The sequence below is a fragment of the Nanorana parkeri genome, unplaced genomic scaffold, assembly GCF_000935625.1.
Source record: "Nanorana parkeri isolate BGI_ZX_2015 unplaced genomic scaffold, ASM93562v1 scaffold777, whole genome shotgun sequence".
In the NCBI taxonomy this organism is placed as follows: Eukaryota; Metazoa; Chordata; class Amphibia; order Anura; family Dicroglossidae; genus Nanorana; species Nanorana parkeri.
Window position 1 is genome coordinate 731,657 of NW_017307045.1, and position 25,381 is coordinate 757,037.

At 38.7% G+C, this 25,381-nt stretch overlaps 1 protein-coding gene across 3 annotated transcripts in view; it reads left to right on the top strand.

Moving 5' to 3' along the window:
- LOC108793724 (complexin-2) overlaps nucleotides 1-25,381 on the top strand; it is a 160,386-nt gene that overhangs the window by 89,992 nt on the left and 45,013 nt on the right. Inside the window, exon 1 of one of the 3 annotated variants that reach the window (XM_018564743.1) lies at nucleotides 113-265. The exons of the other annotated variants lie outside the window; for them this stretch is intronic. The gene's annotated coding sequence lies outside the window, so the exon portion shown is untranslated. Of the gene's footprint in view, nucleotides 1-112; nucleotides 266-25,381 lie in introns of those variants that run through there. 3 annotated transcript variants of the gene reach the window in all.

Below are 25,381 nucleotides of genomic sequence, written 5' to 3' on the forward strand. Positions count from 1 at the left end.
AGATTTCCTGAACGAGACCCAGCTGATCATTATTAATCAATGCGGAGCAAAGACAAGCTGGAATTTGCATTGCTGAGGGAGGGAGGGAGTGGGAAGAGTCTGGAGGAGGGGAGACATCGCGTCAGTCGGGAGTGACTGAACAGGCATCATCATAATCATCATCATCATCCAGGGTACCACAAGCACATTCCTCCTACTCTACACAGAGCTCAGGACACGGCTGGGGACCGGGACACTGTCATTGTGGAGCTCCCAGCCATCCAAGGTCAGTGATGTGTGTGTATGTGAGATCAGAGCAGGCGAAGCTGGGAGAATGAATGGAGCAGAGTGGTGCTGAACGGACAGCTCCCTGTTTACAATCACAGAGTAATCCCAAGAACTTCCCAACAGCACAACTATCTAGCAGTTTAATCCAGCCGATCTCATCACTAGTAGGAAGATATTATATCCTGTATAACTTTATTAGGTTAGTAAGTTCACTACAGAAATGCCTTCTTTTTTAAATCACCCTTGTCTTATATTTCTGTATATAAATCCCTCCTTTTTGAATTGCCTATGACATATTTCTTTATAGAAATACCTTTATTTTTTAAATTACCCATGCCTCATACTTAAGCATAGAAATCCCTTTCTTTTGAATTGCCAATGCCTTATATTTTAGTATAGAAATCCCTCTTTATTTAATTGCCTATGTCTTATATTGTAGTATAGAAATCCCTTGTTTTTTAATTGCCCATGCCTTATATTTCAATATAGAAATCCCTTTGTTTTTAAATCACCCATGCCTTATATTTTAGTATAGAAATCCCTTGTTTTTTAATTGCCCATGCCTTATATTTCAGTATGGAAATGCCTTCCTTTTTAAATCACCCATGCCTTATATTTCTGTATAAAAAGCCCGTCTTTGTAAATCATCCATGCCTTATATTTCTGTATAGAAATCCCTTAATTTTTAATTGCCATTGCCTTATATTTTAGTATAGAAATTCCTTCCGTTTTCAATTGCCCATGCCTTATATTACACTATAAAAATCCCTTCTTTTTAAATTGTCCATGCCTTATATTTCTCTATAGAAATCCCTTCTTTTTAAATTGCAAATGCCTTATATTACCCCATAGAAATCCATTCTTTTTAATTGCCCATGCCTTATATTTCACAATAGAAATCCCTTCTTTTTTAAATCACCTATGCCTTATATTTCACAATAGAATTCCCTTTTTAAAAAAAAATTGTCCATGCCTTTATATTGTTAGCCATCTGTGCATGCAGATAAAGCTGTCCAGCACAGAATTTAAGGCACACTATAACACTAAGAGGGGTGATTCTGCAGTTGATGCAGCAAAAAGATTTAAAGTTGGAAAGAATGCTATTTTTATGGGGGGGGGGATACATTTTAGTACAGGGATGGGCAACTCCAGCCCTCCAGCTGTGCTTCAACTATGAATCCTATCATGCCTCTTCCTCTGGGAGTCATGCCTGTAACTGATAGTTTTGAAATGCCTCATGGGACTTGTACTTTCACAACAGCTGGAGGGCCAGAGTTGCCCACCCCTGATCTGAGGAGGGGGGGGGATTGATCAAGACTGGAGCAGACAGAATCTGGAGCAGTTGCCTATAACAACCAATCAACTTATCTCTTCAGTTTGTTCAGTTAAGCTTTAAAAATTAATGAGAGAAGCTGATTGGTTGATCCAGATTCTGTTGCAGTTTTGATAAGTTCCTCTCAATGTACAGGTGAAACTCAAATAATTAGAATATCGTGCAAAAGTAATAGCAGTAAGTGCTGCAAAAGGGGCCCAAACCAAGTACTGAGTATATATGCATGCTTGTACTTTTCAGAGGTCCGATATTGTTCTATGTACAATCCTTGTTTTATTGATTGCATGTAATAATCTACTTTTTTGAGGTTGTGGATTTGGGGTTCTTGGGGTTTTCATGAGCTTTAAGCCATAATCATCACAATTATGACAAATCACGGCTTGAACTATCTTGCTTTGCATGTAATGAGTCTCTCTCATATATTAGTTTCACCTTTTAAGTTGCATTAGTGAAATAAATGAACTTTGCACGATATTCTAATTATTCGAGTTTCACCTGTATGTCTCTTCTGCCCCAAAAAGTATTTTGCCTCTTTGAGACTTTATTTTTTGGTACAGTGCAATGTACACACCCAGATGCTGGGATAATGTGACCCTAGTGCACATGCACTAGTCATCATCAGTGGTGGTCCAAGGGGCAAAGGATGAAGATGCTTGACTGTAAAAAGAGCCATAGAAGATGGCAGCAACAGGGAGGTGATAGCAAGCTGTCTGCGCTGGAGGGGGACAAACTCGGAGGTAACAATAGATTAATACAAAACAGCCTACCATTTACAACAACTGAGCCCCGAGAAAGGGGAAAATTATGTTGGCCACCGAAACACATTGGCTGTTTTGTGTTATCCTGTTGTGAACAAATACTGATAATAAAGAAATCTGGACCTTTTATTTAACGCTCTCATGTGGATCCTCAACTCTGGACTCCCTGCGTTAGGGGACTCCTGTTGTGTGGAGCCTTACCTGAAGCCCTGTTATAATCTGACTGACTCACCAATAGTTTGAAACCAGCACCTCCTTTTCACACTTTTAAAACTCAGAGGTAAGTGTGTCATAGTCAGTAAGTATTCCGGCATATATACACATTACGGCAACAGCTCCAGCGTCTCTGCCAAAGTTGAGTTCTGCTTTAAAATCACATAAATCAAAGGTGACTGTTGTTAACACCTCTGCCAGTGTTATAGATTGGCTCAACTCATGCCACTTTTTCAGTATGGTCTGCATACGGATGTGAAGACAAATGTAAATATGATGTGCTTTCACGTTTTGTTTAGTCTCAGTTGTGAGTGACCTTAAATGACCATTATACTGCAAAGATAAGTTTGTATGACAAAACATAGAATTAGCCTATATGTTTGTAAAGACAGTGATCAATCTGACATTCATGTATCTTAGCAGTGCAACCTGTGTTTTTATGTGATCTGGCATTCTATGCAACAAGAGGCTTATATATAGCAAGCAATAGTGTCCACGTTGTTACTGGACACTAGGTCAGCTATATGTAGGAGAATACCGTACACACACAATGCTAGGTATACTAATTCTGATAAATGCCTGAATCCTTTAACGATTCATCCATGAATGTGATTATTGTTTCCTCGATATATGTTCATTTATAATTTTTGGTTATTGACCCATTTACTTGCATATGTAACAAATATAAGTTATTTTTAACAGGCAATTCCCAGAAATAGGTAATATATACATTATATAAGCCTTATGTTGATAGAATATACATTCAGTATGTATACAAGGAATAGGCATAGGACTATGTGGCAAATGAAAGAGTTTGCTGAATCTCAGTCTGTTTGGATTTCCTGCAGTGGATAGCAAATTACACTCCAGATGATAACTGATACATTTTTTTAATCAGTCCATGCCAAAAGAATTTTAAGTAAACAGCAAATTGTTTGTGTAGAACTAATGTTAAAATATCAGCCAACTACACATTTATCATCAGATATTGTGCACACGGATGTAGAATGTCCATATAAACTCCAGTTGCATCTTTGCATCTGATACTGTCTGAAAGCTACTCTATTTGGTTCTTAAGATTTTTAATATTATGAAGGAAGACTGAGAGATCTATTTAACCGGAAAACTATCCTATTGTTGGTATACTCCCTATGAACACACATAGTTTTTTTAAAGGACCAATATCATGAAACATTGTATTCTGATAAGTATGGTTATGTGAAAATAAGGGTAATGCATGAAAATAGCATTCAGTATCCAAATTATTTTTTTTATTTTACACGCTTTATGTTTGTTTCCACATTTACATGCAGATCAAGAAGACAGTGGCATGGATTGGAACAAACTATACCACTGCCAGGAGAGCTTAAAGTAGTCACCTTATATTGACATGGCTTAAATCAGCATGTTTCCCCCCTTCTTTTGCAGGCCATTTTTCAGTTTTCAGTGCTGTGATAGTTTGACAATTATTCGGTCATGTACCCAAATAAATCTGATATCATTTATTTTACTTCTTTATGGTGGTATCTAATCATTTGTTTTTATTTTCTATTATATAAGGGGAAAACATTAGGAAAGATTTTGCAAAAATGTTTCCCTTTCTGTTATAATACATATCAGATCAAAATTCTAGGACAGTGCAAATAGATCTCATTTTTGGCCACAGTTTTTTGGGAAAATGAAGAAACATGTTGCTATTGGGATGGTTAAAGAGACTCTATAAACTCTACTATACAGAACCTGTTTTTGACTACTGAGAACGGACTGTCTTCAAAGTCAACTACTGCCAAGGGTACACAATTAATAAGCAATGGAAAAAAGCACACATGGCTACTGAGCTCTCCCTGTTTCCTGCATCAAATCTCTCACTAATCTTCACCTCAGTGTCTATAAGTGGACCCTGTGGACAGTGACTATGGTGCTAACATCATTGCGTCTTGTGGCAAAGCGTCAAATAGACATGCACAGCAACATTCCTCCTCCTTACACAGAAAGGGTCATTGTGAGAGGAAGGGGAGGGCTGGCTGCTGATCACAGCCAGTGTTTACTACTTGTGATCACTGTGATTGGTTCACAGTAATCACAAGGCACAAAACCACTCTGATTGGTGCTTTTGATCTTGCCTGTTATTTTGCTCTCTAATGATAACGCAATCACGAACATAGTGAGCATGACTGGCTTGCACATTTGCACTCTGCAAAGAAGGATTTTAAAAACATCTGCTCAGAAAATCAGGTGCTTCTTTTTGGCGCAACTTGAAGTGGTTAAACAAAAGCAAAAAAAAACTGTTGCTGAGACACCTTCAGCATCCATTGGCAATGTTATAGTTTGGCCCAACCCTGTCACTTTCCATGTTGTTGGACAGTTTAGCCTGCATGTAAATGTGGAGAAAAATATGAATATAGGCATGTAAAAATAATGCAATATAATACTTACATGTGTATTGATCCCCTCTTTAGTTATCAAAACATTTTATAATAGTGGTCCTTAAAGGAGAATGAGGTGAGGTGAGTGATTTTCCACAAAGAGCTGTCACAGGTCGGCTCTATTGATCATGAAGTGAGCAGAAACATGCAGCCGATCTGCTCACTTCCCGATCGTCTCCCTGTAGTGAGCGGTGACCGGCAGTCACGGCTCCCTGCAGGTATTCCCTGCTCCCTCTCTCGGATCCTCCAGCGCTGAGTGGAGAAACGAATGGGGGAGGGGGCGGGACAGCTGGCTCTGCCTCTAGATAGGCAGAGTCAACTGTCACTCCTGCAGCTGAGTAAATCATGACAGTATTGTCAGGATCCGTCCCAGCTGCGGCGCTTTCAGTATATCGTGGGCAATAGCCCGCTATATACTGAGGTTAGTATATGTCCTCCCGTGACCTTAAAGAGAACTATGGGGACAAACACTTACCCCATAGTTCTCTTTTAAATTCCATATTTTGATTCCTAAACATACTTTTTGTTTGTTTCTAATGTTAATCTCCATTCTATTTCACAAAAAAAGACACTGCAGAACTTTAAAGAGTGTGGAGAAGGGAAACTAAATTAAGGAGGGGGGCAAAAGGCAAAAAGACCTCATCTATGATAAAAGACGATTTCTAAATAATCTATAGTCCTCTGAGAAGTGGTGATTAGGAGAGGGGCTTGATATGATCACCTTATATAAATAAATAGACACATTTTTGGCCTGGAGAAGAAAGAAGTTTAAACGTCATACACTGAAAGGCCCCTTTACAGTAAGGGCTATGAAATGCTGGTTCTAGCCAACTCAATAAATTGCTTAAAAAGGACTACATTTGTTTATAAATGCACAAATGCCTCTGATTATTCATAAGAGATAATACTGTAGAATGTTGATCCAGGTAATATCTGATTGCCTTTGGTGACCAGTATTTTGTTCTCCCTTTTGCTTTATCATGGCTTTTTTGCAAGGTTTTCAGTTTATTGTTGCCTTTTGTTTGGACTCGTATGGACTTGCATTACTGTAACTGGACTAACTGTTATAATTTTAGTACAGTTCAGTAGTGCGGTCAAATTGTTATTGTTATTAGCTTTTGTGCTAGTGTTTTAGTGTTCATAATACATAAGCATCACTGGAAGACACATAAATAAATTAGATTTCAACCATTTGCTTCACAAAGGAAGAGCATGTTTAGGTTAGCTTGTGACATGACCTACCAAAGTCATGTGACTGGCTTTCCATCAATCCTTTAACTTAGCAGAAAGACCTCTGTAGGACACCACAAGCTCCACCCCGTGGGGTGCATTTTATGAATGGGCCATAAAATGCAGTCCGCAATATCCACTCTCTGTTTAAATGGGCCCTTTAATGTTGTACCAACCCAAAACATGTACAAACCTTAGATGTCCACAAAGCCATTTCCCCATTCCTTAGCATGTTAGTGGTTCCAACAGTGTTTTTGTCCTCTGAAATCTATTTACGTGGGCTTGTTATAGAGAATAATGGCTAATACCAGTTTTGGTTGGAATGTCCACTTATTTTTTAAGCATGCTTATGCTTTTACATATTAAGAGGTAAGAAGGTGGCCTGACAGTGAATTCATGGTAGCCCTTACATACAGGCTTACAGAACATAGTCCTTATGAAAATTGGAGATTACTGCTATAAAAAGTATATGTACGTGTATGTATTCTCACATTATCATTCGGCTTTGCTAATATCTAGATTTCATTGTGTAGTCTGTTTACTGTCGGCATATTCTTTCATTAACACTGCGCCTATTCACGCCTTCACTGTGATGCATTAATCTAGTATTCAAGTTATTTGCGTAATCTAACATTGACTTCATACTTTCAGCTTTGGTAAAGCTTTCTGTGTTTTCCACATTCTCCTGAGTGCTGAATGGACAGCTCCTTTTAATCACATGGTTTGTCACTAGCACCTGCCAGGATTCAGGACTGCATGAAAAACTCAGTATAAAAGCAAGTGAAGTGATCTTACCTATTGCGTAGAGTCCATTGTTTTCTAATCTGTCCTGTCACAAATATTGACATGTTGAACAAACACTGCAGATGGTGTACTAGGGACTGAAAAGCCATGATGTTTTGTTCAGCTATTTTTGTAGGGATTTGTGATAATTAATTTACAGACATAGACAATAAAGCAGTCATATTGCATTTTACTGCTGTCAGTAAAATGATATTTGATTGATTACTATGGAAAACTATACACTGCATATAATTATTACAGTTTGTACCATCTTCAGGAATAAGTCTAATAATGTGTCCATCAAACCAAAATGCATAATTGCTTAATTAGCATAATTAAACATTGCAAATTGCAGAAAATGCAAAAGTTTGGTGATGTATATTTGCAGTTGAGTTCCTGGATCTGCATACCTGCTGTGCCCATTGTAAGGGTTTAAAAAAAAATAGTTTTATTATATGGGGAATGCATAAGGAAGTTCAGAAATATACAAAGGAAGGGTGTAAGCAGTTATAAATTTGGAAATTATTGGGATATCTTGTTGTTAGAGTATTTAAAACATAATGATTCAGGGGCTAACTAAATCCTCCAACTACCAGTGTGCTGACCCTTTAATGTGTGAAGCATTATGTTAAAAAGTTAAAACATATCACAGAGGTTGTTCATCTAAATTTGAAAATCCATGGGACCTTTTGGTTCTAACAAGATAGGCCTGCTATAATGAGTGAGTGATAAACCTCAAGAGGTTGTAACCCATGGCTACATACTGGACCCTCCCCCTTAAATATGATAAATTAGAGAGGGCAGACGAGGCATAACCATTTTTGATTTTGTGGATTATGTTCAGTTTGTTAGCCAGTGTTTTTGAAAATATGATTCAGGAACATATGGCTGCTATTAAATAGCTGTAGCCAACTGTGTTGACATTTTCTAATTTTGTACTTAAATCTGAATGCAATTTAAGTACAAATGTCTGTATATTAAATTATGGTAATTATTTTGTGAATTAACTGGCCTTAAGAAATCTCAATGCATACTAAAGGATAAGGAAGCTGATCTTCACTCATGATTCTAGATTTGCCCACATTCCTTGGCCATCCACTGGCACTAACTCCCACTCTTTGCAGAATTGATACCAGTTTTCAGGGCTTGGTATGGGGGAAAATGTAGGTACATACATATAGCTAAACTGTGGAAGTTGTGCTAAAAAAAGGCAAGGACAGGGCAAAGGACTTATCACCAGCATTGCCTGTAGGCTCTCTGAAGCTAATCATTTCTTCATTACTGACTTACAATGTTCTGTTCTGCACTATGTCTCTGTGTGGATGTATGGTGGTGGACATCTTGATAGAGGCAGGGCTTTCTTTCATAATGTAAAAGTTACCCCTTTCCCCCCTATGACTGGTAAATTGATAACCAGTGGGGGAATATTTAAGAAATAGCAGCATGGAGATGCATGCAGTAAAGTGTTGCTTCCTCTCCAGCAAGGGAAACAGTGAGCAGCACAGTAGTAACATCACCAAACCTCACTCCAAATCTCCTGAGACTAGTAGTTAGCAGCAGTGCCTTATATAATCTTACACTGCAGACATATAGCTATGAGGCTACACAAAAGGAGTACGCAGTCAAATCAGGGATTCAAAGATACATTTTCAGGGTATAGCTTAAGCATAATTAACAATAATAGATATTTCTTATAGGAAAGCAGATCTTTATTTTATTGAGTTTAGGTCCACTTTAAGCTAAAACTTACTTGCAGATCATAAAATGTACCACGTTGAATGTGCCAATCCAATGGGATCAGGCAGGTCAGGTCACCATAGAATGATAAAATCAATTACTTTGGATTTGAAAATTGCACATGTTTAAAATATCAGTAAGCCCTTCTATAAATAAAGGCAATAATACTGGGACTGAATTTCCAATTGAAGAATGCAAAATCGAGATTTTGGGTGAACAGTGGCCAATGTGGCTTTATCTGACGAACATGATGTTAAGTTTGTTTCATAAATGTGACAAATCCTTTAACGGCACAAAAGCTGTCTTTTAAATATGGACCATAAAGTGTGCACTGCCAGGGAATAGTGCTTAACTCCCATTTATATTTATTTTGCCTCAGGAATGTGTACATAAAAGTCACCTGCCCATTCTCAGAGAAGTATTTAGCTGAGGAACCTGGCAGAATGCACTGCACTTTAATAATTAATGGCACCTCCATTTGTTGCATGTCACTGAATGTATTATGAAATATGTATCTTTATCATCTCCCTTGCTTCCTTGCTCTATAAGCAATAACGGAATACTTTGGGCAAACATCATTATCTGCTTCCACCCATATTAACTGGTCCTGTGATACAGTAAATGCTGCTCCCCGGAATGCTGAGCTGCTTGATGCAGATATCAAAGTCTTGTGTTGGAAACTGTGTCTCTCAGCGGCAGGAAATTAGTTTCTAAGTTTCTACTGCCAGTGACTAGGGGATTTCATCTAAACTGAAATGAAATAGACTTTCTTATCATTAAATGGCAAACATTCATGAAGAATGCAGATCATTTACTCATATGTAGAAGATATGTTTCTTGACAGCTACCAAAATTTACTAGAACATTAGAAATTTATTTTAAAATGACCAATATGATACTGCAAGGTTTGCTGTGCATCCCATAAAACTTCAGTTTACATAAAAGTATGTGTGTCTCAATGAAGGTCAATTTAATTCAATGGATTAATCCCTCAGTTGATTAATCCTACTAATTATAGATGTATATGACATTTATTATAAAGCAGGCATCACTTACAATTAAATACTTATATTGGTCCAACAGATAGGTGGGTGGGTGATAGGTGTATTAAAGGAGAACTATGGGGTCAGTGTTTTTCCACATAGTTCTCCTTAGGGTAACAGGAGGACACAAACTAGCGTCCTCCCGTTACCCTAAGCTCAGTATACCGCGAGCTACAGCTCGCGGTATACTGAGACGCCGGAGCGGATCCCGACATCGATGTCGAGATCCGCCCAGCTGCGTGAGTGACAGTTGGCACTGCCTATCTAGAGGCAGAGCCAGCTGTACCCGCCCCCTCCCCCGTCCGTTCCGCCAGTCAGCGCTGGCGGATCGGAGCGGGGGGGGAATCCAGTGACAGGTCGGCTAGAACTATGAGGTGAGTGGAAATCACTCATCTCATAGTTCTCCTTTAATAGTTAGTTTGGTAAGTGGGATGGTGGATAGGCGGGCAGAGCTGTCTGAAGCCTGCTTTCACATCTAATGTGTTTGCATGGAGATGGCTACTAAGTAAATTAAAGTTGAAGTTTAGTTACAGCAGGGATGTAACATATCTCTCATGAAGTATATCATATTTCTTGCTAGCTGGTGGTTCCTGTAGCAAGGGGGGTGTAATAAGGCATATTATCACCATATCAATATATATATAGCCTGTATAGAAATTTCATTGGAAAGTTGTTTACATTAAGGCTACAATAAAGAACACCTTGCAATTGGGAGCAAAGAGTTGTTTTACTTCCGCATATGAAAATGGTTCTGCATGAGCTAAGAAAATGTAGGATTTTGTACCATAAGAACTGGTAACCTCCAAGAGATTTACAGGGTTATTCACAGGAGGGTGAAGAGTTTGGAGAAGGCAGGATAAGTGAACAATCTAGGACAAAATAGCTGATTTAGAAAAATGATTTGCAGTTCAGCTATGTTGTCCTAGATTGTTCACTTCTGCCTCCTCCAAACTCTTCACCTTTTTATGAATAGCCCTGTTAGTGTATTAATAACTAATATGTTGTAGAATGTTGATACAAGTTATAGAATAATGTTTAGGGTTCTGGAAGGAATGTTTTCTCTAAGTCAGTCAGAAGTTACAGGTTCCAAGGACTGAAAATCTTTTTTTTATTAGTTTTTCTTATAGTTGAACTGTGTAATAGATCCTTTGGCTTAATTCCTGATCCACTCCTACAATCAGGTTTGCCAAGTTTAAATCTCCTTTGTTCACCCTAGGGTCTTTTATCTTCCCATTCCATTAATAATGTGTGACCTGGACCTAGGCAGTATGTACCACACCCCTGAGGTAAGTATCAAAAAAGCAAAGGAAAGCTGGGGTTTTTTAGGCATCAATTGACAACTTCCAAAACGGTGGGTTATAAAAATATATTTATTGATGTAGAATTGTTAAAAGCGGAGTAATTACATAAAACCAACCTAATTTGATAACTCCCTGGAAGCTCACTCCATTACTGTGCTGTCCCTTATGTGTGAATAACATGATTTGAATCACAGTACAAGATATACAAAAACATGATTGAGTAGCAAAGATAACATGATCAAATATCATATGATTTCAAAACATGATTGGAAAATTAATTGATTGAATTCGAACACATGATCAAGGATTTAACAATAAGGGTGGCTGACAGTGGAGGAGCACAATTTGTCTCAACGTTTCGCGCTTGACAGCGCTTTTTCAAGAGGAGGGAGTTATCGTTCAAATCGATGTGTGTGCGTCCCTGCGGCTTTAAGATCAAGAACCCTGCCTTAGGTATAATAATTATTCTACTCCTGGAAGCCCCAGAATGAGTGAATATTACATTATTTTGCCCTATTTTTGAATATAATTGTTTTGCCATTTCAGTGGTTTATAAGAGATGTAGTTATTCATTGTATCCAACAATCGCAATTCTTTTTTAATTTATCAGTAAAATGAAAGGTGAAGACTGACTAGCTGATGTCGGCAGCAACCCCAATATTGTCTTCATAGATGTCTCTTTAGTTTTAATAAGCCAACCCTAAAATATTTCATTATCATGTACAACTTTACATCATAACAGAACTTAAAAGAGCAGGAAGGTGGCCTTTAGCAGTTACAGTTGCAGGGAAAGGAAGAAGAAACAAATGCATAGAGGGATGTAAAAGGAGAAGAAATTTCTGAAACTTATGAGAAAATTAGGAAAGAGGACAAGTGTGGGTAGGGGGACTAGGAGAGGAAGGAGAAAAGTGTATTCAGTAAACTCCTAAGAACCCTTCTACATCATAACCTTCCATGAAACACCCTCACGAGGCTCTTCTATATAAGGAACCACAATCTTTGTCGAGGTGCTGAATTGTGAAATCAAAATGCAGCAGTATAAGGGGATGTGAACTGGTGTAAATGAGCCCTTAAAAAATGAGATATAAAATCAACACTGTTATAGTTATTATAACTTATAGTTCATTTTAAGGCTCGTGAAATGCAGTATAGTGGGGTGAGTGGGTGAGCGCATGTTCATTGTCAGTACAAGGTCTAACAAAAAAAAAATTACTGTTCTATTAGGTACAAGTAGGTAGTTTAAAATCTGTCAGACTCAAATGGGAATTCAATGCTCCCTCTGGATTCCAGCCCATGGCATTTGGATATCTCTGTTCTTCTATTTTTATGTCTTCTGACATTAAAATGGTTGCAATCTCTTTGTGGCCTGCTGTAGCATTTTCTCATCATCAACTAGAGAGATTCCATTTAAAATGTTTACAAGATACAGGATTATGCTAAAAACATATTACTGTTGCACATGGCATGGCCTTTGTATAACAGACATTGCAATCAATATTCTTGAATGACTGCTGCAGTTACAAATACACTTCCTACCGTCAGCGCAAGTGTGTGGACAGGCTTTAGACTATACACTTGCATTCAGATAAAAACACTAAAGAACAATCACTAGTGCAGTGCAGAAACACAGCATACATTTGTAATTAATATAACCAATGTATTTCTTTTTTAATGCTGGTATCCCTTGTATAGATACTGTTACTTCTGGTATCGGTATTGGTGCATCTCTAGTTGTCATGAGAGCAAAAGATGAAAGGAAATTTTGTAATTGGGACAGATGTTCTGGCGACAACTGTCTAAGATGGGAATTTCCCTCACTTTGGTGGATTTCTTCTCACTTCCTGTTGAATCGCCAATAAAACAAGTAAAAGGATAGCTCTTTTGCAGAGCACAGAAGTAAAAAAATAACCCAACAGTAATTTTAAACCTTCCAACTGCATCAAAACTAAAACAAAAATTATACATATTCTGACTCCGATTGTTGTGATAGCGATTTATCCCTTGTGAGACCTCTATGCCTGGCCTGTATAAGCAGATTCAATCACTGTGGACATTCATTGTCAGATAGCTGAACTCACCAATACCGTTTCATCCAGAAAGATTGCTTTATTCTGCACATCAAACAACAGGATACAGCAGATGGATGGTTTTCAGTATTATTGCGGTCAAAAAATGATGCCTTTTCTAGCGTACTATGTAGAGTACATGTGTCCTAGTTACATGTGGCCTGTTAGCTGTGGCCATGACACAGGAAGCACTGCACTCAGGAAGAAGGGTGGGGCTTACATAAAGAGGAACTGTGTCATCGACCTCAGGGATATCAAGTAAGGTAACATAGAAAAATATATACATTACCACAAAAGGCCACTAGATGGCAACATAGGAACTAAATATAGAATGACTACAGAAAATGGTATAGGGAAACAATCTATATAAATTCTCATCTACTAACAATGCTAATAACATATTCTATGCCCCATTGGGGCGGCACAATACATACACTTTAAAATAATTACACTATTCAGCAAGGCTATTTAGGTTTATCTCATTCATACATTCCCATATGAAGCTCATTGTAGATCCCTTTAAAGCGGAAGTAAAAGCATGCTGGGTCTGTGGGCAATGCTGCACATGTGTGGCTCAGTGTACAGAAAAAAAAATAGCTTATAGGTAGAAAGAAGCTTTTATGGCAGAAGAGACTTACATAGCCTCTTCTGCCATAAAAAGCCTAGCAATCAGCATTCTTTGTTTTCGGGGGGGAAGTTTTACATTTAAATTAAATGTATTCTTTTTTTCTATTTCCAGTATTGGCCTGTCAAGTATAGCTAATAATCTATACAGCACAAGGTGGGAGCTAGGAACTGTTGTTTGCATCAAAACTGTTTCTATCCCCAAGTCATTGGGAACGAAAAAGAATCTTAAAGCCGGTTGATGTAGCTTATAAGAAAGTCAAATGCAATCAGAGCACACCTGAATGCAAGTTGTATTTGCCCCCTGACAGTAGCCTTCATTGAGTTTAAATTTCAAGATTTTACTGAAACTGATACTTTCGGTAAAAAAAAGTAATATTGATAGAAAGATACCTGCTGTGTGCTGCTGTGTTGTTTACCATTTCTCCAGATATATTACTAAGCACAGATGTGGTCAACTCCAGTTCACAAGCCTACTATCAGTGCATGTGTTTGTCACTGCTAGGTATGTGTTAAGCTAGATACTTTAGGATATAATCACCCTAAAGTACAACACTGAACTATAAACCATGCACTGCTGAAAAGTCTTGTTGGCCACATATAAGCAACTCTAACTTAGAGTAGACATACATTGGCAGATACAGTATGCCCCTGATAACATTGGGCATTGTGTTATATGCCATTACTTGAACAAGTTGTAGAAGTGGCAGGGCGCACCATGATTCTCACTCAACAATGACAGCCATACATGAATATTGCTCGATCAGTCACCTGTGAACTCCCAGCAAGGTGTCAGAGCCAGAGTTAAGAGTCACTCACCTCGGGTAGTACCACAGTTCGGATGCAATATAAAGCCCATCTAGCTACAAATTCCAAGGCCACTTTTCTCGTAATGCCTACATCTTATGTTTTTTTTCTAAGAGCTTAGACCATTAAAGGAGACATATTAAAACTTAAAGGATGCAACTGCGTACCCCTCCTTCAGAAAAAGCTTAGCTGTTATGCTGTTCCAATGGCTTAAATTCTTACCAAATCACTGACCCCAAAAAAGTATAAAGATCAGGTATCCTGGCTTTTCTCTGACTTCACCTGCTGACAGCTTGTTCAGGTCAACCAGAGACAGCCAAATTACCATGTTCAAAGGGAGGCCAGCAATGGCAGTCCTATATTTTGCTGATTATAAGTTTCTATTAAGGGACCTTTAAACCTAAACTGCAAGTTGACTTATTTAGGAGACCTTTAATAGCCTTCACATGTATATTTGAAAAGGTTTTAAAAGCTGATCCAGCTGAGAGAAAAAGCTTTGAGTGCCAGTGAATATATTTTGCTGCTGACTTCCTGTCTGCTAATCCCTTCAAAACACTTACAGTGAGCCTCTCTTGAGCCTCCTCTGTTCTGAAATGGCTGATAATGCAACAACAGCAGGTTGTTACACAAGAAAGAGTAACACTGTGAAATTTCTCAAATTCTGTCAAAGTATGAAAATGTAATTTCTTTGAAATTTAAAGGTCATGTTAATATCATGACCATGCGACAATAACATACCTTGTAGTCATACTTTCTTTTAGTCATAAATGACCAAAATCTGGTTGCTCTGAGAACTACTAGTTCAGTATATATTTTTCTTAGCAAAGCCTTTATTTTCAGGATGAAGAGCCATGTTAGTATCAAATGACTTACCTTTCATGATATTAAAAAGCTAATCCACCATGATCCATATCCGTTTTAGTGCCTTGAGCTCTCTAGGGTCAACACCATGTCAGTATGGCTTTGTTTTTCTAAAAGATATCTGACCTACCAATCCCACAGTTCAGACTGGAGGAGTAAGATAAATGTCACACTGCCATAATTCATTTTACAGTTACCCTTTCAATTCTCATATATACATATATCACACATATATATAATTTCCAGGTGAATAAAGGTAAACCTAGAACAGTATTGCAGGGACAATAGGTTTCATCGAACTAGTTGTTTAGATAACCTTTAAAGGGCAGATCCACACTGGACTGCCTCTATAGCAGACTATGGGTTAAAAAGATCTAGTTCAGTGGCTGGTGCCTAGGGGAGTGACACAGTTTTAGGAAGTGCTTATCTAGTGCTACTTTTATAGGAATTTACTTATTCTTTTTCCTAGGGGACCTCTCTCTGAATCACATAACAGGCAGTGTCAACCTCCCTGCATTATCCATGTTACAGCTTCATCACTTCCTCCATCTGTTTAGGAAAATCAATAAACGTGGATCAGTTACAGGTACCTTTCTTATGCAACTGAAAAATGGATACATTCTTAAAGTGAGCACCAGGTGACTTTATGAAAAGACAAGGTTTAACACAAAAAGGTTTAAATATTTAATTGACAGTTAAAGGGCAACTCCAGCCATTCAGCTAAATGCATAGTTGAAATTCATATGTGGGAATAATCTGCCAAACAATATGTGAGGTAATGCACATACATTGTGAACTACCCTTCCCCTCAGCTATTTTGCTGTGTAGCCTTACAAGAGTGACTGCACTTTACAGAATGAATCTTCTACTTCCTGCACTGATAGGGAAAGGTGACACACTACCTACCTGTAAGTCCATGGACTTGGAAAAAAGACATGCCACTGCAAGCCTACTTTTATATTTTAGTTGGCATGTTGCAATTGATTATAGAGACAGTTTTAAGGTAACAGTTATATATACTGTACTGCCTCTAAATAAATCCATAGTTCCAACTGCTGTATCATTCTGCATGAGCTTGGTTTACCTTCTGGCTGGCAAGTAAAACTAACTCTATATTGGCCTGAATGACTATACAGTCTTGTGTCTTTAAAAAGTACCTTCAACTGGCAGCTGGGTAACAACTTGATAACCTGCCAGAGGAATGTGAACAGCACAAACTGCCCTGTTAAAAACAGCAATGGTCATCTATAAAGAATTTTGGTCCTGCTTCTTTAATTTATAAAGGGGAAAAACATCTAAAAAAAAAGCCCCTTATTGTAAAAGTGCATTTACCATGTTGTGACAACAAAAACGTTATATACAGCATTTGGATATATTGAAAGCTTGGTGGAAATTTGCAACTTGGCAGTTCATGCAATAAGCCGTGCATTGTTTTCACACTGGGCTGATATCTGGTTGGCTTTCCACCTGCCAAAAGCCAAGAGTCAACCTGTCAGGAAGGTTTGAGTCCTCAGACGGGGGGCCAGGGGGGTTTGGGGGGATGCTGGTGGTGCGCACTAACCCTGGGGGAGGGGGATGCTGGTGGCACACGCTAATGGGAAATGAGGCAGGGTGTGTGGCCTCTGCATCATCTCCCCGCCCAGCTCTGGCTCCGGCTCTGACCGGCATCCTCAGCTGGAGCATCCCAGGTTGTGCAGAACTGTGCAGGGAGATGTGTATGGTCCTTATACATCTCCCCGTCTTGCTCTTAGCAACCTGGAACGTTCTTGAGTGCCAAAGGCAAAAAGAATCCAAAAGGCAGAACCCACCCTCTCATTTTTCCTTTGGCGCGCTGTGCATCTTGCCACACACCCTCTTGTTATCAGGCAGTGACCGCAGTTGCCCCTGACACACTCTGGGGAAGCCACACTTTGCCTTATGTGCACTAAAAGAGTACAATATGAATTAAGAGTATAAAAATGATTAAAAAGTTACATTCACTTAAAACTTTCATAAAAATATTTCAATTTTAAAAAGATGCCAGCGGGTTAAAACAGCCACATGATGTACAGCGATACCAGACCATGTATTTGCATTTTCTGGCCTAATAAGTAAACAGCCAGCTACAGCAGTGTTATCGGCTTTGCTGAGACCTACGGATGCTATATAAAGTTGCCTGAGGCACCGTTTGCTGGTATTTCTGAGAGGAATTACCTTCAGCCAAGATAAACTCTTAAAAATTTCCATATTTTGGTGAATGTTATTAACTGCTCTTTCTATAAGTCAAATTGTTATTTAGGCTTACAACTACAGAGAATGCTAGAGTTATGTATTTTGCTTCAGTCTTATACAGTTACAGGGTCAACACTTCTGCCCCCTTCCCTCCCCCCCACATTAGTTAACTGCATTTAATACATTACATTCTATGCAGGATAAAGCACTACTTTCATTTCTTTCTCTCTGCCCTCATTAGACATGTTTAAAAAGAATCTTTACCCTTTTTGTTCCAATCTGAGTTTAATATTTTAAATATAGATATTAACTAGCAAAACATAGAAACATCAAACAGCAGAGCAGAAGAACATTAAGGCCTCTTTCACAGGCGTGTTAAAGCCAGGCATTAGAGAATCATTTTTAACGCCTCTCTGCCGCCTTTTAATGCCCATGTGGGATAAAGCAATAGCAAACGCCCCGTGCTGTTCACACATGGGCGTCAGAGTTGTGTAATGTTGCTGTGTGTCAAAAATAGAGCATAACTCCCTTTCTAAACCCTAGAATGCACTTCCTGGAGTCATATACTTCTTAGGCGGAGTTGTATCTGCCCCCCGTGTTTCCTTTCCTTGTCCTTCTCTCACTTTGCTTTCGCTTCCTCCCCCTTTTTTTCGCCTTTCTTTTCTTTCTTCTCTTCTTCTTCTTCCTCGTTCCTCGCTACCTTCTTGTTTTCTTGCTTTCTCTTGGACAGTAAGGTTTCTGACATAAAAAAAGAAACGTTTCCCTACAAGATTTGTTTCGTTATATATGTTTGGAGCAAACTGTGCTGATATCTGTTTACGTATATATTTCTTAGTTATTGCTCCTTACAGTCTTGGACTTCACTTTTTATGATTTCTGTCCGTGTAATGTTATATTCTATTTGCAGTATGCATATTGTTCTCTGTATGTGGATATTAATAAATACAGATTTAAAAAAAAAATAGAGTGCACAATGCATTCTGGAGGCATTGCTGTTGGTCAAATGCCTCCATTGAAGTATTTTGAAACTCCCCCTAAAAGGCTCGGTCATTGCTCCTATAGAATTTTTCATACATTTAAGAAGTGTTGCACTGGTGTTTTAGGAGTATAGGAGGTTTTGCAATCCCAGAAACCACTGGGGAATCACAGAGTGAATGGACAGAGCAGGTGCAGATGTCACTTCCTGTCTTCGTTTCTGTCCAGCGTTTTGCCAGCAAGGGGATAGCTTCTAGCCAGGTACTTGCAACCTCTGACAGCCTGACCTATGCTACCATGTAATGCCTGCTGTATACAGTGTCATCCAAAGCAATGCTAGCCATACCATTGCAAGTACCAGCCAGAACCGGTCATGTCTGAAATAAATGTTGCATGGCTAATTCAAGCAGTTGAGCAATACCTAGAATTGTATGACCCAAGTCTGCCCAGCTACTGCGATTCAAAGAAATAGAAGTGTGGCCACTGCTAGTTACTTCCCTTTACTACATCACTTTACCCTTTAGCACAATCCCTTACTTGCAGGGCATTTTGCAAGCATTTTTGACGCCTCCCTAATGCCTTGAAAATGCCTGCCAAATACCGTAGGCGTGCTAATCAGCGTTGCTCATTTTTTATTAAATTCTCAACGCATGTGTTAAAGAACCCTAGGAGACAAGGAAGAACATTAGAGAATCTTTACCCTTTTTATTAAAAGTAATCTCAAGGTTTGAATAGTACAGTCAAAAACAACAAGAAGTATGCCCTTGGGACTGAGCAGGCTAGTCTTAGATTGGCATATTAAATAGAGTGGCTGTGTCCTTTTCTCTTTAACATTATTAGCTTAAGATAAAGGGGACTGTGATGGTGTCAGCCTCAAAACTCACTGTTGCCACAAGAATGTCTTCTATGCCCAGACAGGTAACAAAGTTTGAAAAATGGTAGCCCTCACAGAGGCAAGGATTCTTAAAATTGTTTTAATGAAAGGAAAAGCAAATCGGTGCAAGAAAATATTTACAGATAAGATGTTACAAAAACAAGCAATAAGCAAGAGCAACATAAAGGGATAACAAGTTACATAGTTACATAGTATTTGAGGTTGAATAAAGACACAAAGTCCATCAAGTTCAACCTTTGTATGTCTGTGTGTGATTGTGCATGTGTATGTGTGTACAAGAGTCCCTGTGTGACCTTGTTTTTAAGTGTACCTGTACCCCTGTATGTTGTGGTCTCTGAGGAAAGTTTCTAAATACTTTTCAAATGATTCATTGCTCTCTGCTGATACCACTTCTTGTGGCAGCGAGTTCCAGACTTTAACCACTCTAACTGAAAAAAAGCCCCTTCGCCCCCTTGTGGTTAAATCTTTTCTTCACCAGTTTTATGTGGTGACCTCTAGTCTTTGTTATGGAGTTTACTGTAAAAAGTTTATTGCTGATGTTCCCATCACCACTAAACAAGTGAAACGTATTTAACATATATCGTCTGCTGGTCCTTTGTTTAGAACGAGACGAATTCGATTCAGAGTAACTCCAATCTGACAGAGTCACTAGCTCTCATAAATTACTTTTAGCATTTTATCATGGTTCTAATGGAAATTGAGAGCCCCAGTTGCCAATAGCAGCAGCTTTTTGTTGACCCTCTAGAGGGATTCACGGAGCCAGCCCCCACTAAATGGAAAAAGCTGAGGGTTGCGATGTCGGAGTTCTGAAGTGTTTTATTATTCCTCAGTAGACACTCTCTTAACGCCATTTATTCTAACTATATCTATTGTAGCGCACACCCGCTAAGGAGTCGCTGGATGATCAGGTCTTCCATATCCTGTCTAGGGAGTAACCTGGCTGCCCCAATAGCACTTACCACCTCCAGTGGCGACCGACAAAGTGAAGTCCAGACAGTAGATAAAAGCTGAATTTCTTTTATTGCTCAACTTCAGGGAGAGAGGGTCGGGGTCAGGCACATCCAGGACGAGGAAGACTCCTTTAAGCAATAGAACAGAGTAACTGCTGCCATCACAGACTAGGACCTTTAAGCCAGACATGGCAATCTGTGCACAGAACACCAGGGGGAGGAAGACTCACTCTTACATCAGCCACACTGAGCATTTATAAACTCTATCAGCATTCATCATTGGCCTGTAGGTTCCAGCGATTGGCCAGGGAACACAAATGTTCAGAACAATCCCTATTGGCTGCTCTGCACTGTGGCAGAAACACATCCAGCAACAGGCAGATGCAGCATTCATAGATTGTTCTGGATAATTAGATGAACATAACTACAGATCTATCTCAGACTAACTACAGTCTGAGAACAACTACATTTCACAGCACTCCTGTTTGCAGGGTGCTACACTATATTTCCAGATGATATGGTTTTACAACGTGACAATTGGCATATTATTGATTTGGATGAAATTATAATTTGATAAAAATCAAACATGATATAAATGAGATGCATATATCACATAGGAAATTTAATGTGACCACTTTGCTGTACGTTATACCATAAAAATTTTTGGAATCTGACTATGTGTTATGTTCTTATTAGTGTAGCTTAGCTAGGTTGTACAAATCCAAATCCATGATACCACAAGTTATGAATAGTGTATTACGCTTTGCACTGTCTATAAAAACTTGCATATCTGTATTGTGGAGTCCCATACAAGACAGGGCATTTTATGACATGATTTCAGTAGAGGATTTAATGTAGGTTTATGACCGCTATTAACAGGCTCTGGTTTAAGGGACATCAATCTAACAGGGTTAATGATATTTTCCTAAACCAATACAGACACAAGGTCTTAATCTGATTTTGTCGCTTACTAGCAAATTTTTGAATGAATGAGGGTAGCATTGTGATCAGTACAAGACAACATTCTCCCCACTCAGTTTGGCGTTCATCAGGGCAGTTACAGGTAGTTGTAAAATATACCTCCAAAGCAAAGCACTCCCTTATAATTTTGTATCAGTGCCTTCTGGCTTTTAGTCATGCATAAACAATATAATTCATAGGAAAGGTATAAGAATGTAATATGTATAGAAAGAAACAAAAACACTGGCAACAAACATGTGCTGTATTGTCTAGCCATGATAAAGGCAACAGTAGCTATGGCATAGGAACTGAGATGCTGAGGCACAATAATCATCTCTTCCATAATAACAACCTATATTTTGAACATAACTGCACCCTGCAGAATCAAGACCTATATGAACTACAGCTTCAATTTTGAGCATCTACAATGAAGTTACAAAGTTATGGACTAACATTTAGATATAGTTTTGCTCCTGGGCAGGTTCATATATACTGTACCTCTATGCTTCTGTTTTTTACTCCAGCTTTTATATATTTGTGTTATAATTTGTCTTTTAAAAACTTGAAATAAATATAGTACATTTTACGATTAGTGTTTAGTGTTGTCCTTATATCACGTTTATGAGTTTATCAATTAAAATCCCCCATATGACATACTGTCAGGACAATAGACCCCAGAGAGTATTTTCTCATTTTTGAATGCATCTCAAGGGGTGTGATACTCATAACCCACACACTGGGCCACTTCCCAACCTATTTCTGCACCCTACAGAGCCATAGGTCTTTTAAGACCATAGCAGTACTATTGTAGATGCGTGTGTGCGTTAGGAAACCAGGCAATCATTTTTTTATAAAGGATATGATTCTCCCAAAACTGGAGACATTTTCATGCATGTATTCAGACAAAATCAATACATTTGCTGGTTCACCAGATTTGCAAATTGATTTGGTCATCATCTAAAGACAGACTTGATTATTTACCGCGTATAAAACACCTCCAGCTGTTTCGTACATGACATACAGTGCTTGTATGGTAATTTTTCAGCAGAGGCAGTGTTACATTTAAATGAAGCTAAATATATGAATTTGATGTACTTTAAGATCTCAGTTTGAGGCATGGAGTGTAGCTCTGAATCTCAGAACAAACAGTGGTGCATGGAGAAAGACAAACAATGCTGCTATGACTTGGCTGTCACATTAGTAAGGATGACAGACTGTGTCTGAGCTGTAAATGGTGTGTTAGTCAGAAAGTTACAAGAGAACAGAATCACACGGATGCATGCATAAACACACTGAGAGATCAACTGATAGAATGATGAAAGTCTTTTAAGCTTCATTTTATTGTTTGTGTTACAAGGTGCAGGATCTGTGCTGTAAGCGTATGCTGGGCATAATCAGTGATGTTTGTCACCAAATATTTTTTTCAACGGGGTAGTGATAATTTTACTGAATTAAAATTTCTAAGGAAGAGACACAAAAAAAAAAAATGGCATTTTTTTTTCATTTTGGCTGTATGGACATTGGCTGGAAAAGATTTTTATAAAAAGCCTATTGTTATGTATATGTATACATGCCTATAGAAAGACATTTAGACCAGTTATAGATAGCTCAGGCTGTAGATTTACTGGAAAATGTGTGTCACTACTCCAAGCCTCTCCAGCATTCACTATATACTGAAGAACGATAATGATCAATTCGGGAGAATCACTGTTTTATCCTATTTTATTTGCCTAAATACTTTCATGAAGATTTGTCTGAACAGAATGAGTGCCACAGTTTATGAAGCCAAGCAATCTAGAGTCACTTCAGTATTTTACCAAATTTCCTAGCTTCAGACTTCTGTATATATTAGAGTTCTATATAAATATCAATAAAATCAGTGAAGGGGGACCCCCCAGGCACCATATTTAAAGGAATTTTTCATTTTTAATGTTTCATTTTAAGTGATGTTAAATCACTGCTCCTTTAAAAATTGTATTTTTTAAAAGTGTTTTTTTCATTGATACATGTCCCCCAGGGCAGTACCCGGATCCCCATACACTTTTTATGGCCAATTAATTGCATATAAGGCTTCAAAATGGGGACATTTCATTTTCTGAGTTCTACCCCCATAGACTTGCATTGAGTTCTAAGTTCGAATCAGAACTTTTTCCATGGGGGTGTTCGGCTCATCCCTACTCCCCAACACCTCTTGACTTTATACCACCGCGGCATTTCAGTACGATTTTTCGCCCGCTGACATCCATTCAGCCCATACCTCACACTGCCGTTGCGGCTCAGCCTGGCCACCTGAGTCCGCACAGCTCCCAACACCTGACTGCAGTGCCTTCCTACTCACCCCACCTTCGTCTCATCCTGTATCCTGGCCAACACCACGCTTTGCACAGTGAATATAGAAGATTTCCCCCTGAAGACGTAGTGACATCTATGAATGTGAGTCAAGTTTTAATCAGTAGTAGCGCTCTCAATACATCTGTTTATTGTTGCTCCATACAGGGCTCCTCACCCTGTTGTTCATAGAGCTTGCACACTGTTTCTTAAACTTTTTGGTGCCCATATCTCTAGTAGTGGTTACTCTAGGTAGTGCGCTTTTTCAATTTTTTGTTGTGATAGCTCATTTTTAATAGAATTCTTGCTATAAGAGCGTGACCTATTTGAGTACAATATACCCATAGCTAAGGCATTAATACCATACAGATGCATATGAACAAAAGCGCAAGACTTGCTTATTAACATTCATGATGCAGAAAGGCTTGGAATAGTGTTTTCCCTAAGTATTCCTCAAAAGGACAGGTGTCAGTGCAGTTTTGTGGAAATTGATAGTGATGTGATGGGTAAAAAGGATTTTTCTTGGTATACCAGTTTGCAGTTCTGATGATATGATTTTGCCTGATGTGTGTAAACCCTGTGTATGACAGTGATCTCAAACAGCTGAATTTTTCATATTTATCTGTTGCCAATTTTTGAGTCCTATCTGTGGCACAAATGTCCACATTGCAAAACTTAATCCATTTGGTAAATGAAGAGGAAATAATCTATTTTCCTCGGATTAAGCTGACACGTTTTCCATTGGTTGTTGACCGCCATTCCTCATTTACATGATCTAGCAACTAGATTCAGGTAATTCCCATAACGTCTTGTAATTATGGTAATTGGGACTGTTTTGAAGGCAGAAAAACTGTCAGATGCCACTCCAACAACATTGCAGCACATAATTATCATAGCTTTCCATGGGTTCATTTCAGGGTCTATAGGTTTATCACAGTTGTTTATATCAAGTAAGTGACTGGTTACAGTGTTTTTGTAAGAGGAAAGCTCTGCGATCTAGCAGCAATATTTTAATTGAACTTTTCCTAAGAGAAATATAAAGGCTGCCTTTGTGAATCTCCTTCTGAAAATCATAATTGCTTAGCTGTTTCTGGCTGCAGTTACTCGGAACAACTAGGCACCTAAAGTTAAAATAAAGTCAAATATCTTTAACTGAATACCGGCACACACTCCAACTGTACTGTCTTTTTGGCTGGTACAGGACCAGTTTTTAATGTGCGCACCGGATGCCAGGGCATGTACTGGTCTGTATCAGCTTTTTCACAATGTACCGCCCAGCTCTGCTGCGCCACCCAGTACAGAGCTTTCCGTGACAGTCACACTGGCAGCCACACCCCTTTTCACATCATCACACTTGCGCCACTCTGCTTCCCAACCACCAAGGAACATTGTCGTGATTGGAATCACGACAATAAGTCTCTGTCACTGATAGGAAGGCAGTTAAGAAATCGCTGGGTGGTGTAGGTAAGATTTGCACTGGCTGAAGCTGATTCAAGGACTGAAGGGGGTGCTGATCTCAGATTAGTGAACCAAAGGGGCCAATTTATTACAGCAAAAGGATATCAATATCTGCTCTCCATTATATTCCGTAATATAAGTCCACCATGGTCTGC